Source organism: Limulus polyphemus, unplaced genomic scaffold, assembly GCF_000517525.1.
Source record: "Limulus polyphemus unplaced genomic scaffold, Limulus_polyphemus-2.1.2 Scaffold2468, whole genome shotgun sequence".
Taxonomy (NCBI): Eukaryota; Metazoa; Arthropoda; class Merostomata; order Xiphosura; family Limulidae; genus Limulus; species Limulus polyphemus.
Window position 1 is genome coordinate 20532 of NW_013668078.1, and position 14787 is coordinate 35318.

General features: G+C 32.9%; 1 protein-coding gene and 1 pseudogene across 4 annotated transcripts in view; both read right to left on the reverse strand.

The window, feature by feature from the left end:
* LOC106467049 (hexosaminidase D-like) overlaps positions 1–2523 on the reverse strand; it is an 18191-nt gene extending 15668 nt beyond the window's left edge. Inside the window, exon 1 of one of the 4 annotated variants that reach the window (XM_022395148.1) lies at positions 2283–2523. The gene's annotated coding sequence lies outside the window, so the exon portion shown is untranslated. The other 3 variants (XM_013927363.2, XM_013927362.2, XM_022395147.1) reach the window with 3 other exon arrangements.
* Positions 2524–4869: 2346 nt separating this feature from the next.
* The window catches only part of LOC106467054, a 22540-nt pseudogene continuing 12622 nt past the window's right edge, over positions 4870–14787 (reverse strand).

Here is a 14787-nt window from a genome sequence, read left to right on the forward strand (position 1 = left end):
AATTTAGCAGTGTAAGACTAGAGGGAATAGTGGGATTGACCGTCACATTATAACGCCTCCACAGCTAAAAGGGCAAGCATGTTTGGTGGGACAGGGGGTGCGAACCCACGACCCGCAGATTGAGAGGCGAGCGTCCTACCCACCTGGCCTCACAAATCATATAAAGCCTGAACTTAATAATTACTATTGTGATTCCAAGATTTCAGAGCTAAGATAAACAACCAGAAAGAAGTGAACCCTTATTTATCAGAAATCAAACCAGTTGTAAGAAAATCCCTTCCTAAATTCATACTCAGTACTGGTATTAGAAATAAATTTTTCAGATTGTCCACACCTATGAATCCCAGAAACCAGAAGTTAAACTGACAGGTAAATACATGTCATTTCCAAAATCCTTTCTCTAACTCTTCCTTTTCAACCAAGAAAAGTGTCAACAGTAGAACATTTAAATGGTTTTGCAGTTAAATCTGCTTAACAAGTATACTTAAAAAAGGAATGATACTTTACTTTTTCTTTAAGTTTTATATTACTGTTGGTATTTCTAAAATTTAGTACTAGTCAAAAACGGACCTGAAAAATTAAAATTTAGATTTAAGCTTAAGGCTAACCAATAATTCCTAACAGCAGTATCAACATCTACACTACAAGAGATATCTTTAGTTGATATCTAGTAAGGTTGTCAACAGTAATTATATGAAGTGCAGAAAATGTTTATTACCTAAAAGTTATAAAGAATAACTCTGATGTATGGTTTGTGAGAGGTTGGGGGGGGACTGTTATTTTTCCCACTTTCCATTATTACTGGTTTCATTTCCACCAGTAGTTTTTAAGTTTCTGTTTAAACTGGGACCTATACTTTATTAGTTAATATACAATACTATGAATAGAATAATTTATAATTATGCAAGTTTTGAATTAATAAAATGCAACAGTACAGCAGACTTCCTTGCTTTTGGAAATAAAATAAATGTTTATTATCTTGTTCTTTGCCATGAGAGGGTAATTTTATAACATTAAAAGTTTCATTATATTTTCCAAATCATGAAACAGATGAGTTTCTTTGGCATATACTACTACTTCAGCTAATATCTATATAGACGTCAAGTACATTGTAATAAAATAAACTGGAAGCTTTATCACCTCATCACAGACCATTTTGCCATATCTGGTCATACTCTACCTGATGATCATGCATCTTGACAATAGCCCTACAGCACAGTTTTCATTACATAAGGCTCCATTGTAAGGTTTTAATGTCCAAAACACACCACTAATCGCTGCATGTTTTCATAATTTGGTTTATGAGAACATTTGTTTCCCATTGCAGATTTCAACAGTCCAATTACATAGAAATGTACAGGCACTGCATCCAGTGACTTAACCAGTAAGTCTTTGCATAGAATAGTATGAATATACATTTCACTCTTCAGCTGCTTCAGGTATTTGATGATTGAACAATAGGTATAACTGGAACCAATATCTTTATGAACCCCAAACATTTTTGCTTGCTTCACGAAGAAGAGATCCTTCTTACTTATATTTTGTATTGTTGCTTATGGCATGTGGACAGCTTTTGCCACTGATCTTTGTATTAGCAAATATTCACCTGTTACAGGACACCCCAATTTTCTTACCATAGCTACCATACAGCTTGTTGGAGGTCTCTTTCTGTATAGTTCTGGTTCCCAAAGTTGATCCATATTCTTTTGTCTTCCAATACCTTTAAGTATAAGGGATATTCCAGTCTTGGAAATTTTATATCCCTATACTGAACACATCTCTATGATCTAAGTGTATAGATATATGGCATCACACTACCTACAAAATGTTAATCTCAAACTGTGGTTCTTATTGATCTACTGTGGTTGTTACGTGACTTGCCGATATTCATATTAAAATAATTTTATTATATTGTACTCAACTTTATATTCTATAGTAATAATAAAATACCTGCTTAATCAATACTGCATGTTGACAAGACCCATGTTAACATTATTCTATGGTAAAATATATTACTAATGAAATAAGTATCTACTTCACCATTACTGTATGTTGTTGTTGAGAACAACAACACTAACATATATAGTATTGGTAATACTCAATATCTACTTCATCAATACTGCATGTTGACAAGACCCATGCTAAAATATAAGGTAATAATTATAATTTAATATTGCTACTAGTACTACTAACATTCGGCGCAAGATGGTAGATTTTAACTTTCAATTCAAAAATGTATTGATGCGCATGATGATGTGAACTTGACGTTTAATTTCACTCACTCGTTTATGGCTTGCTTCCCCCTACTAATAATAATTATGACATGTCTAATAATATAATATGCTTTTTTTAAGATACGTAAACTTGGATTTAATTTAACACATTACTCCTCAATGTTTTACATTATCAAATGAGCAACACATACCACGATCTCTCAACAACTATTCCGTTTTTTCTCAACAACCTTTAGTGTTGGAATAAGGCGCCCTCTCACGGTATATATTGATTACGCTGCCAAAACAACAATTAACATATTTATATCATTTACCTTGTCTTTTAAATTGAAATGTGGGTGGGAAAATATACAAGAAAATGTTACTTCAGGATGAGTCTTTGCGTTATGATTTTAAGAAGTAACAAGTTCGATACTAAAATGTTGAGTGACTGGACGAAGTCATTTAACGATAAAAATCCATAATTTCATATTTCTGATCTGTTTGTTACTTTTTTTAGTTTATAAAAAAAGGTCAACCTATATTAATTTTTCTAGTGTAATTTTGTAAAAAAATATAATTATTTACAAATACGGTACAGATTGTAATGAATGTGGTAATATTATTCATAGAGATCGTCGTCTTAACCAACTTATACGATTATAAAGCGTGTCATTCTAATAGTAATAATGTTTAACAGTAACCAGACTTAGGCAGAAATTAGGCTAAGATGGAGTTAGTTTTCTTGGTGGGATAAAACTCAGCATTTGAAGTATTTTCTTTATCTCTGAATAACCTTTCATAACGAATCTCCAGAACTGTCTGTATTATATTGTTCTGTTTTGATACTCCACAATTAACTACAAAACACAATAGGTGCCTTCCTTATCCTAGACAGATGCAAGTACCCGATATTTCTTCTAACGTAGTTCTCAACTTTCTGTTTACGTGTTCTGTAAGTCACGTATACTCTATTCTTTAATAAATCTAATTTTATCATAACAGTTTCATTATAAAACTTACATTAGTTTGTATTGTTAGCTTAGTATATGGATTTTAGGATTAACCTAAGCTTGTTAAGGTGGTTGAACCTCATATATGGAATGTGGAAACAAACAGAATAGCCCCCACCCACCCAAAAAAAACAGGCAACGCTGCTAGTTTTAAAACAAATATCTTACTGATTCTGTCATCATAACAAAGCTTAAAATTTACAAATTTGGTCTTTTGGGCAACAATTATGGATTGATTCCTTTGTTGGTCTTCTAGATCTGTTAAATCCAATAGTGTATAAACAATACTGTATCTTCTCTTTTCTTATGAAAGTTCATTTGATTTAAAACTTCACGAATTAAGTCATTTAACTTGAGTCATTTCACAATTTTACAACAATTACTATTCTGAGCTAGTGGCAGTAAAAAGAAAAGCGAATAACAACAAAATATCAATGGAGCCCAAGTACTGAAAAGATCAATATCAGATATATATGTATTTGAATATTTAATACTACTGGTGATTTATTTAATAGACTTCAATATCTGAGCTCTGTCCTGAAACATGTGTCCTTTTAGCCTGCATCGATGATGACAGGAGCTGTTTTTATTCTTTGTACACCAATTGATGAGTTATGGTATTAAACGAAAGTCCTATTGGATTGTGAATATGTAGAAAACAGTGCCATGTGTTTTGTACTCCATTAGCTAATATGCAACTTTTTCAAAGTTTCTGTTTTTCTTTTAGTTCATTCTAGACATAAAGTTGCTCAAATGAACACATCTAACTACTCCCCATTCTAGATCTACCCAGGACATGGATTTATTAACTAATTGGCAATTAACCTTGTTTACTTACATAAAATAGCTCATGATGCAACAAAACAGAAGATTGTTTTATGTCAGTGAATCAGGTAATGGCTTGGTGTTTGCCCACCCTTGCACTTCAGTCATATTTGACGAAGGCTTTATGTGAGGTATGACATGTGTAATTTGAATTTTTGTGACATCATTATGTTTTGCATTAAAAGTTAGGTTCTCATTTATTTAACAGGTTTTTCGTTATTCAAACTATTAGCAGACTTAGAGATTTTGTTAGACCTTAACTCTTTTGTTTACAACTTTAATTATAATTTTCATTTTGTCTTGCAGTGCAATGCTCTGTTTTTGCTCTTATTTTGTATTAAGCTTTGTTTTCATTTTAGATTTTATAGTTTTCTTTTACCTTATTGGGGGAGGAGGCACAAATTGTACTAGTGAAAGAGATCCCACAAAGGTTTCAATTCCCTTCTCTCCTTTGCCAATCCAACAAACTCACCAAAGACCCACTTACCCCCGGTTTTGTTTTTGTGATTGTTGTGTGTTAGTAAATATTGTGCTTAACCTTCTTCATTTCAAAATTTTCTTCATGACGAACCTGCTGGAATTCGGAGAGACATACACACACACACACACACTCTGTAACTTGGTATCCTTCGAATCTTCAGTCAGCAGGCTCTAACAGGCTACTCTGAGAGAAATCCATGTACTGGGGGGAATATCACATTATCAACTGAACTGAAAGTGGTTTTAATATTTTTAGGTGCTTATTTTACTCAGTAACAATGTAAACTAATAGTGTTTGCATTAAAAATACGTAGCTCTTGTACAAAAGATAGCGAACAGTAGGTGATATACGTAACAGTAAAATTTTATTTTTGAATTTAGTCTTACACTTACAGCTTCAACAAACTGAATAGGCATAGTGATTCTAGAAAACTTTAGATTTCTAAAAATACTAAGTAATACTCTATATATAATGACTTATAAGTATAACATAAATTTAAAAAAGTAACTGCCAAAGTTAACATATGGTGAAGCCAAAATCATTGTATACGCACGCATACATATGAATGTATAAAAATGATCATCTATACCTTTAAGGTACATTCTCTTAGATCCAAGAAATAGATCAAATAGATACATCGTCTCCTTGAAAAACAGAGAAACGGTCTAAATAGTAGTCCCATCTGGTAGCTGTGTATATTTCATTATCAAGAAGTCTTTTAATAGCATTATTGATATATACTACTAGTTATGTGCAAATTGGTACCTTTTAAACTGCAAAAACACAACCATATTCAAATTTGGCCAACATATCTGCACCATCAAATGCACAACTACCTCTAACACCAATCCTACTGATAATCTTCAAAGCTGATCCAAAACTTCTGCAGCAGTCAAGGTTTTAATAATATCTAAACATCCTCAGTAATGACTGAGTAGATATATATATATATATATTGTACATACATACCTTTAAGACTGTTCTTGATTTATTCATTTACTTTTAATTTTTTAAGAGTTAAAAGGGTCATCAATTCAATTCAATTTAACTGAATGCTTTGGTGCTTTAAGATACCGAAAAACTTCTTGAACCACTTTAAAGTATTCAATAAAAACAAGCTATGACCTTTCCTAAGTGACCTTAAAATCTGATTTCAAGATCATAAGGATCTAGTATACCAAGTTTAGTTCCTGTTTCAAAACTTGTGCTCACTACTATCAGTGAAGATACCTAGATTAAGTATTCAAGCTTTGCTTTTAATTTCAACTAACACTGTTTTACTGCTCTCTTACTCAAACTCCTATGCCTAATAAGTCAAAAGAGCATCTCAGTAATTCTAAATATCACCATGATTATAAAATCAACTAAAGACCTTAATACAAAAAGTAAATAACACATAACACTATTATCAGCTAAACTTTAGCTCTTAAAAAACAAACTCCATAAACTAATATTGATAAATTCCAATCTAAAAATTAGCTATCAAAATGAAACTTTATCAAATTAGTTATAAACTTTTCTCAACATTCATAAGTTACAACCAATTTTAGTTTTTCATTTTTCAAAACGTTATTTATAAAGTACTGAGTAAATGCAGTACTTAAAAAAGGAACACTTTGAAAAAGCTAAAACTAATTCCTATGGTATGCCCACACATTTGTGAGATACCACAAGTTGCTTATAAAGAAATATGAAACATCAATATATATACACTAACCACTTTCTTCTAATTCTGTAACCAAAGTTGTAAAATAACAGAGGTTTCATTAGCATCTTAGGCTGCACAGACACTGAAGAGTTTTTACTTTGCAATAAGCTGCTCAAAGCCTCGGTCTCTATGCTAAGGCCTTTTTTTTAGGCCACTGTCGTCTGTATCACAGGAATGTATGTTAGAGCTTTGTTTATGATGAATGTGGTGTTTTTTATAATTATTATAAAACTAATATCATGGTAAATGTTTAACACCAAAATCACAACATATAAAGTAATACAACATTTATCAACTAATTCAAAAAAGTCATACTTTAATACTTTTAAATCTATAATATGTACCGTTTAACATTGTACGATAACCACCCCGCTCTTGGATTATTAGTATTTTCTGGTTGCATGACACTGGTCCAGTTACCATAGCTGACAGAATATAAATCAAACATAGTATACAGTTATATACACACAAAAAAGGAATACACTTTGTATAACATGACCATTCTTTAAGTTTGTTTATCCCATCTAGAACCTTCTGAAGATGTATATTGTATTCACACATTTTTTATCATTTCATCTTTTAAGTTACTTTCTTTCACTTCCAAGTATTGTACGTGGTCAGAAAAGCTTGGCCCAATACTCCACATTTACCAGTCTCTTAATTAATGTAATAAAGCAGCTTTTATTTGGCCATGATCTTCCTTAATCTTGAATGCTAAAGTGTCACTGGACTAAATTAACAATGTTTCAAAGTGCTAATTTAATTATTGTCTTGTTACAGTTCTTTGCTGAAAAATTGTTAGCCTAAGATACTCAATTTATTATATTTTAAGCCTGAAAAACTTCTTTGTAATAGTGTGATAATTATCATAGTGTATTTTTGTTTAGACAATTTTATTACTTATTTGTAAAGAAATCTTAAATAAATATAAACGAATATCTTGTATACAGATTTATATATAAATATCAACTTTCCTTTGTTTACTAATTTCTGTTCAATGTTTCTCAATGCAAGAGTTAGGTTCATCATCAGTGTCACTAGTTGTGGTTCAATATTAAAAGCAAAATTTGCAGTTGTTTTGTATTATTTAAAACAGATTTACAATTCTGATGGGAATAAAACATAACTGAAAAGTTACATCAGTATTTTTAAGCCAAAAACAACTAACTTCAGCACCAATAATAAAATTAAAGAAAAAAGGACAAAGCCTAAACCCAAACCTTTAGAGATACATTACACAATAATAATTTTCACCAAGGCAAGTTTCTACCATTCTTACCTATGCAACTTCTCCCTCAAGAGTATTGATGTATTATTCATTTTAATTCTCTTAAAAGATACCTAATTTTTTTACAGCATAGTATTATTCTTATATACAAGTGTTACAGTCTCTTGAAAGCAGTAGACATATTTATTCCTTGTTCTGGGCAAAATCACTTCCAACAGAAAATTTCTTTAGTGCTTCAAGAGGTTCTAAAGGTCTTCTTGGCCACACTTTAGCTTTCTTCAGATCCATGCCATCTTTCCAAAGTTTCTTCATCTTCAAGATGTATGGATAAATATTCTGTTCTATCCACTCTGCTACTGTGTACTCATCAAAAACCTCACGTAAGCCATCCCGGGCTGTATATACTAATGCTGTCAGTAGGTAATAAACTGAGGTATATTCAGCAAGGCCTTCATCTACACGCATTAGGCTAGTCATGTTGTGACGGACATTATATTCTGTGAGCCAAGCTTTGTGAATAGTAACGTCATAAAGGTAATCATTGACTTTTTTAATAGCTTCATCATGTTGCTGGGTCATCCGAAAAACAGGGGACCCTGGAAAAAAGCAACCAGATGCTCTTTTCCAGAGGTAAGGGTCACCACTCAATTCTACTGGTGCAGGAGAGTGAACTGTGCAATAAAGGATCTTGTGGAACTTCTTGAAAATCTGCTGATCAAAGAATCCCTGACTGACAGTCAGTAAATTGACCACAAGAGATGGCACACCAGATGGCAAAAGTTCACACAGAGCTCCAAAGTGATCATATCGCTGCCACCCTGTTAGCACCATCCCTCGGAAAGATTCAAATTTTTTGTACTGTTCACCAATTGTCTCTAACCAAGCTTCATTGTTCTCCAAATGCATTTTCACATTAGGTACAGTTAAAGTCTCTCCAAAGGCACCTTTAAAAGCACTTGCTCCCCATATAGATGGGAACACTTCACTGTATGTTATCCAGACATTGTATGGTACAAAACGATAAATGTCCTTCACATATGTCCAAATCATGGGTTCTACAAGAGAACCAAGATGAAACTCTTTCAGTTTCTCTGTGGGGATATTTCGAAGCATGTCATCCCAAATGATTGGGATAACACTGTGTTTTTGCCGGGCATAGTTAGCAACTTTAGAGACATGTTTTAGGAACAAGCTGTCTCTATCAAACTGTGCACATTTACCACAGTAACCTAAATGATACACTTCATCACAACCAATATGTAACCATTTGGTTTTAGGATGTAGTGATAAAACTTGGTCAATAATTTTCTCAACTATTTTCAAAGATTCATTCTTGGAAGGACAAACAGATTGTGGGAAATTCTCCAGCTCTCTCAGATGTCTGAAATTTTGAATTTTTAAAATAAACTCCATGTGTCCAAAAGTTTGAACTAGTGGAATTATTTCAAACTTATGAGCCTTAGCAAGTGTCAGTATAGTCTTAATGTCTTCCTTACTGTAGGCATTTCCAGCAGCAATAGGTGCCAGTGGGCCCCAGAAGGGAAACATATCTTCATATTCTAGCAAGATTCCATTGGCTCCAGCTTGTTCTAAGATGGGGAACAACTTTTTAAGATAGCTTACTTTTGGTGGAGCACCTTTGAGGTCAAGATGAACTAATCGATAACCAGGAATATAATTTTGTTTTAGTGGGATTTGGGCATTATTTTGAAATTTCCACCTTTGAGAGTCCACATCTTGGTCACGATGTTGAAACTTTGCATCATTACTCTTGATGTGATTATCTCCCATTTTTTCATCATTACCATGGCGACTTTCCAAATAAACTGGATTCTGATTCTTTTTCACTAAGTCTCTGAACATACGAGGGTCTTCATCATCAAGATGCCGAGAATGTTTTGGCAGGAATCCTGAAACAATTTCTGCACGGCCTTTAACTTTGGAGTTTTGAGCTAGACCAGAGAGATTCCTCCGAGGAATAGAAGATTTTTGTTCTTGTTGAGAACTTTTCATAGCTTGAGGCTCAAGAACGTCTTTAGGTCTATTTTTATTCCAACCTCCAACTGAACTGTACTTTAGGCATATAACAAGGAGAAAAGTCGCCATAACTGCCATGATCAGAAAGGATTTTTTTCTCCAGACCGAAGCTACCAAATGCTGTAGGTATTGGCAAAACACCTCATTCATGCTGCCTATTTTTCAACTTGAAATCTAATACCTGATAGAAAGTGAGAAAAAAAATACCAATGTAAAGATCAGTATGTAACATAGCTAACATAGATACCAAGTTTAACTAACCTGTATAAAGTTTAAAAAGTGCTAATTCCATTTTTTTATGAAAATATAATAACATATAGTGCATATTTATAGTTACAAAATTAAAGAGCCTGGATACTTACAGTGTTGTGAAAAACATAAATGCTTAACTCCTATATATGTCAAAAAAGCCCATAAAAAGGCAAAGTTTCAACTAGCTTCACATTTCACTGCACACTATTTCGAGTTAAAATCAGAAACATCTTGTAGCTTCAAACAGATTACTAAATTCACTACAATTGTTCAAAAGCTTTCTCAAGTACTTAACCTCAGCCAAAACATCTGGTGACTTTCAGACCATACCCAGTTTGACTTATCATTTGGTATATGACAAAATGGTATTGAATGTTGTATTTAATGGTTATGTATTTTCTGAATCAATAATCATTAGAAAACAGAGTACCATAATAAAAAGTAACTATAAAACTGGGTTCAACAATCAATACTAACTACAAACTTTTCTGTAGAACCAAACTGAACAATCAGATTAATTACAAGCCCCCCTACAGAACCAGATTCAACAGTCAAGATTAACTTTTCTATAAAACCAGATTCAACAGTCAAGATTAAATACAAACCTGTATAAATATTGACAAGTAATAAAAAACATTTTGTAAATGTAAAATGATGTAGGGATGGTAGTGTCAAAAAGAATGCAAACAAGAATATAGGGATGATACAGTTATACATAGACCATCCCTACCTGACTTTCAATATTAAAATTTAATATTACACTGTAAAATGCATGAGTACAAAATGGTTACGAGGTCAGTTACACTACATTGATGCCTACCCTGACATGACCATCATATTATGATAAACAAACTGCATACCAACAGTCAGGAATATATAACTTCCAACTGCAGTAATATTAAAGTCAGGCATGTTTTGTAACATTTTTTCTCCTGAGTGAAATTAGTGTATTCTATGAATCTTTGTAATAAAATTTAAAATTATGTGTATTGAATTTATTTACTCCTTCACTTCATACATAATATAGGGGTTGGCTCACTAAAGACACCCACTGTTTAGTGTAGAAAGCACTACATGTTACAGTCATCTAACGTTCATCTATTATTGGCTGACAATTCCTGTTTCACCCTGTATTTAAGCTTTTTTTTTAAAGGGACACCAAATTTCTGTAGGAAAGCTAACTTCAAATGGTAATGATAACCTCGTTTACACTAGAATTGTGATTTTTTTTATTACTACAAGCTTTTACGACAAAACGATGACATCGTGCACTGCCCAGAAACATATAGAATGGATTTAGGTTTAAACTGGCGTTAGTGATAAAGTAGTTATAGAGTTATCTCGACTGAAGAAAGATGGGTGCTATTATAGGGTGCGGTCTATACAGATACTATCATCATAATTGTTTTAGTGATTCACTAAAACATAATTTCTTCGTTAAGCAACATTGTTAAGGGAGATAAATAAATTTTTCACATGTCGAGATCGTAGAAACCACAGGCAGATGTTCTTAGCTATTTTAATGAATAAATTATTTAGCAAGAAATTATGTTTTAGTGAATCACTAAAAAAATTTATGTTGATAGTATTCGTGTAGATCTCACGCTATACCGGAACCGAAAGATGAACAATTTGGCAGGTTGGTCACATTCTGGTTTGGTATCTTAGCGATGGTTTCGGGCTTTGTTTTTGGGGGTTTGTTGGGTAGAGATACAAATGAAAATGAGTGGCAATAATCTTTTAAAGTAAAATTATCTGTCACTGTTGATTTTTAGCGTGCATATTTGCATTATACCTACTGAATATCTTGGCCATCCCTACATATAGTCTACCGACTCTATGACAAACAGACGTATCGACTACAAACAAATGGTCACACTTTACCATTCAAATATTAAAACATGTTTTTAAGACTTTAGAAGCGAATCATAACATACACTGGTAACAATATAATTACGTTTTTTACAATTTACACATACAACGAAACCCACGAAGATTCACACCTGTAAGCTGCTCTACATCAAACATGGGAAGAAAATCATTCAAATACTGGTTTATATATGCAATTCACATGCATATACAGAAATTGTTGTCCTTATAATAACTTTCCCTTCGATACGAGTTAAAATGTATGTGCCTGACCTTTCGCCAATATAAGCGTAAATTCCGTTTCGTTCAAAGCGTCATCTATTAGAACAAATTATTAAAGATACGCTTGGTGCGAAATTGGCATTATGATAATTGCCACGTCTCACCCCTTCAAAAATACAAGTTAATTACAGATTAGCTCTTAGAAACGATATCACTCAGAAAAGCCAATTGATATTTTACTTTAGCAATAATTTGGATGAACGGGCTATAGAAACACTTAAGGTGGTTTTAATATTTGTTTTTCTTACCTTTAATTGCCTACAGTACGCATTACAAGATACTATTCTTAAAAAAACTTGTTCGTATGTTTCCCCCAATTCTTAATAAAACATTTTAAAACTTGTGTAAGCTAATGAGGAATGATATTCTCCTGTGCATAGCCCAGAGGAATGATATTCTCTATAACAGCCATGAGGAATTATATTCTCCTATGACAGCCCTGAGGAATTATATTCTCCTTTGATAGCTCTGAGGAATGATATTCTCTATAACAGCCCTGAGGAATTATATTCTCCTATGACAGCTCTGAGGAATGATATTATCTATAACAGCCCTGAGGAATGATATTCTCCTATAAACAGCTCTGAGGAATGATATTATTTATAACAGCCCTGAGGAATGATATTCTCCTATGACTACTCTGAGGAATTATATTCTCCCGTAACATTTTAACAACAAAAAAGTTTAAATAGAAGTAAAATAAATATTTAGAACTTCATAATATTAATAGCTACCATCAAGAATTACTCACTTCGGCCACTTATAATACACTTAAACTTTAGCCGTAGGTCACATGGCTGCAAAAGCTGAATAGATTAACAGATACTGAACTTAGAGTCAACAAACGCCCTTTTTAGGCTTAATTTCTCTCTATTATTCCCAGTTTCTGTTGACGAAAAATGTCCCTTCCTTATGCGTAAGCCGATTTTACAGATGTATAAAACAGGATAAAAAATACAATTATTGATTTTCTATAGGTTTAAGAAAATACCATTCAGTGAAAGCAGAAGTTCAATCAAGAGTGTGTGTAACATAAAGAGATTAAACTGTTCTTGCCATCAAACTATAATTTGAACAAATCAGTCTACGCTTATATCTTACTGGTTAAAGTTTTTAAAACTCTGACGTAATACTTATTCTTCTCTAACTTGATTCAAATTAAACCTCTCAATAAATATTTTACTATGAATTGTGTGACCAGTCAACCAGAATATTTGTCTGAAACTGTTACTCGGGTCAATGACCTACAGTAGACTAGTAAAGCCAAATCGCAGAGTTAAAACGGTTGCTTTATCATGGTCTTCCAAAATTACAGTGGCTAAAATGATACGATACGAACTCAACTAAAGATAATAAGTTTCACTGCCAGTTAAATAATTATATTTTAAGACGGGGGGTATTATTCTTATAACGTATCTGTTGTAATATAAAGAAACAACGGATTATTAACTGTTTCGGTATTTCTAACTAATTATATGTGTATATTTCGACAAATTCTTTAACCAAAATGCGAAGTTTTCGCTCTTTCTAGATAACTTAAATTTGTGCTAAGAATAACTGGATATTTACCTGTAATTTATGACAAATAAATAAATGATCTACGAACAACAAACCATCACATTGATTTTTCATCATTAAAAATCTAACAGATGGCAACACGTTTACTCCAAAATAAATATATTCTAACTTAAGTTTTACGCAAAGATGAACCCACAGATGGCAGTATAAGTATATGTAAAATGAACAGAAGAACCGACAGCTGGTGGCATACATGAATACATAATATACGGAAGAACACTTCGCAATGTTATGTTTATCTAGTAATGACTTACACTGTTGTAGAATGAAAACCAATTACCATTCCTCCAATGCATGCATTACTTTAAAAAACATTGTATTAAAAACTCGACGCTTTCTGAGGACGATCCGTGTGAAACAACGCGTTCTGATACGCGGATATCTGTACTTAATGGTCAATCTTAATAAAGACTACTTATCAGTACATAAATTAAACATCTTTTCCTGAATCTTTACTTACCTTTGCTACAACTGATCAAAATTAATGTAAAACACGAACGTGTATCGCGCCATCTGGTATAAAGTGAACACTTGTAGCAGAACTCCAGTTTTGTCTGCTACAGTTACTCTACACCAAGTGTACTGTAGCTAACCACGCCTCGTGTTTACGTTTAGTGTTCTGATTTTCTCTACTTGGTTTGCTCAAGGCTATGGAAGAAAAAACATATGAGAATCTTCCCACAAAACAACCCACTTGAGTCAAGTCGTTGACTTCCTTTCACAGATCCAAATTTGACACTTTTATGCAAAACCCAAGGTCTATGTAACTGATTTAACCAATAAAATTTCCTAAGAGAGTTTATGCTGCGAAATTTAAGTATATCACAATATTAATGGGAATCAAATGAAATAACAAATACTATTAAATAAGCCAAAGTGAAACTCGGTATTTCTAATCTAAAAGTTTCAAGTAAATATAGCAGACGTCCAAATCTTCAATCCAGTCTAAAAAGTTGACCATATTCAAAACGTAGCAAACATTTCGACATGCAGAAAACGCACAGCAATCAAGACATACAAACCACAGAAAAAAGTAAACAGGGATAAAGCCAGTCAGATGATAACAACCGCTCAAAAAAGTTCCATTGATTTGATATGTTTGCTTCAGTACAAAGTTACACAATGAGCTGTCTGCGCTGTATCCACTGTGGGAATAGAACCCCGAATTTCAATGTTATAACAACCCAAGTCTTAACGATGCGCTAAGTTTTTTGTTTTTGTTCGTTTGCTCGTTTTGTTAGGGGTGGGTGGGTTCGAGTCCATTTATAAAAGTGTGTGTGTGTGTGTGTGTGTGTGTGTGT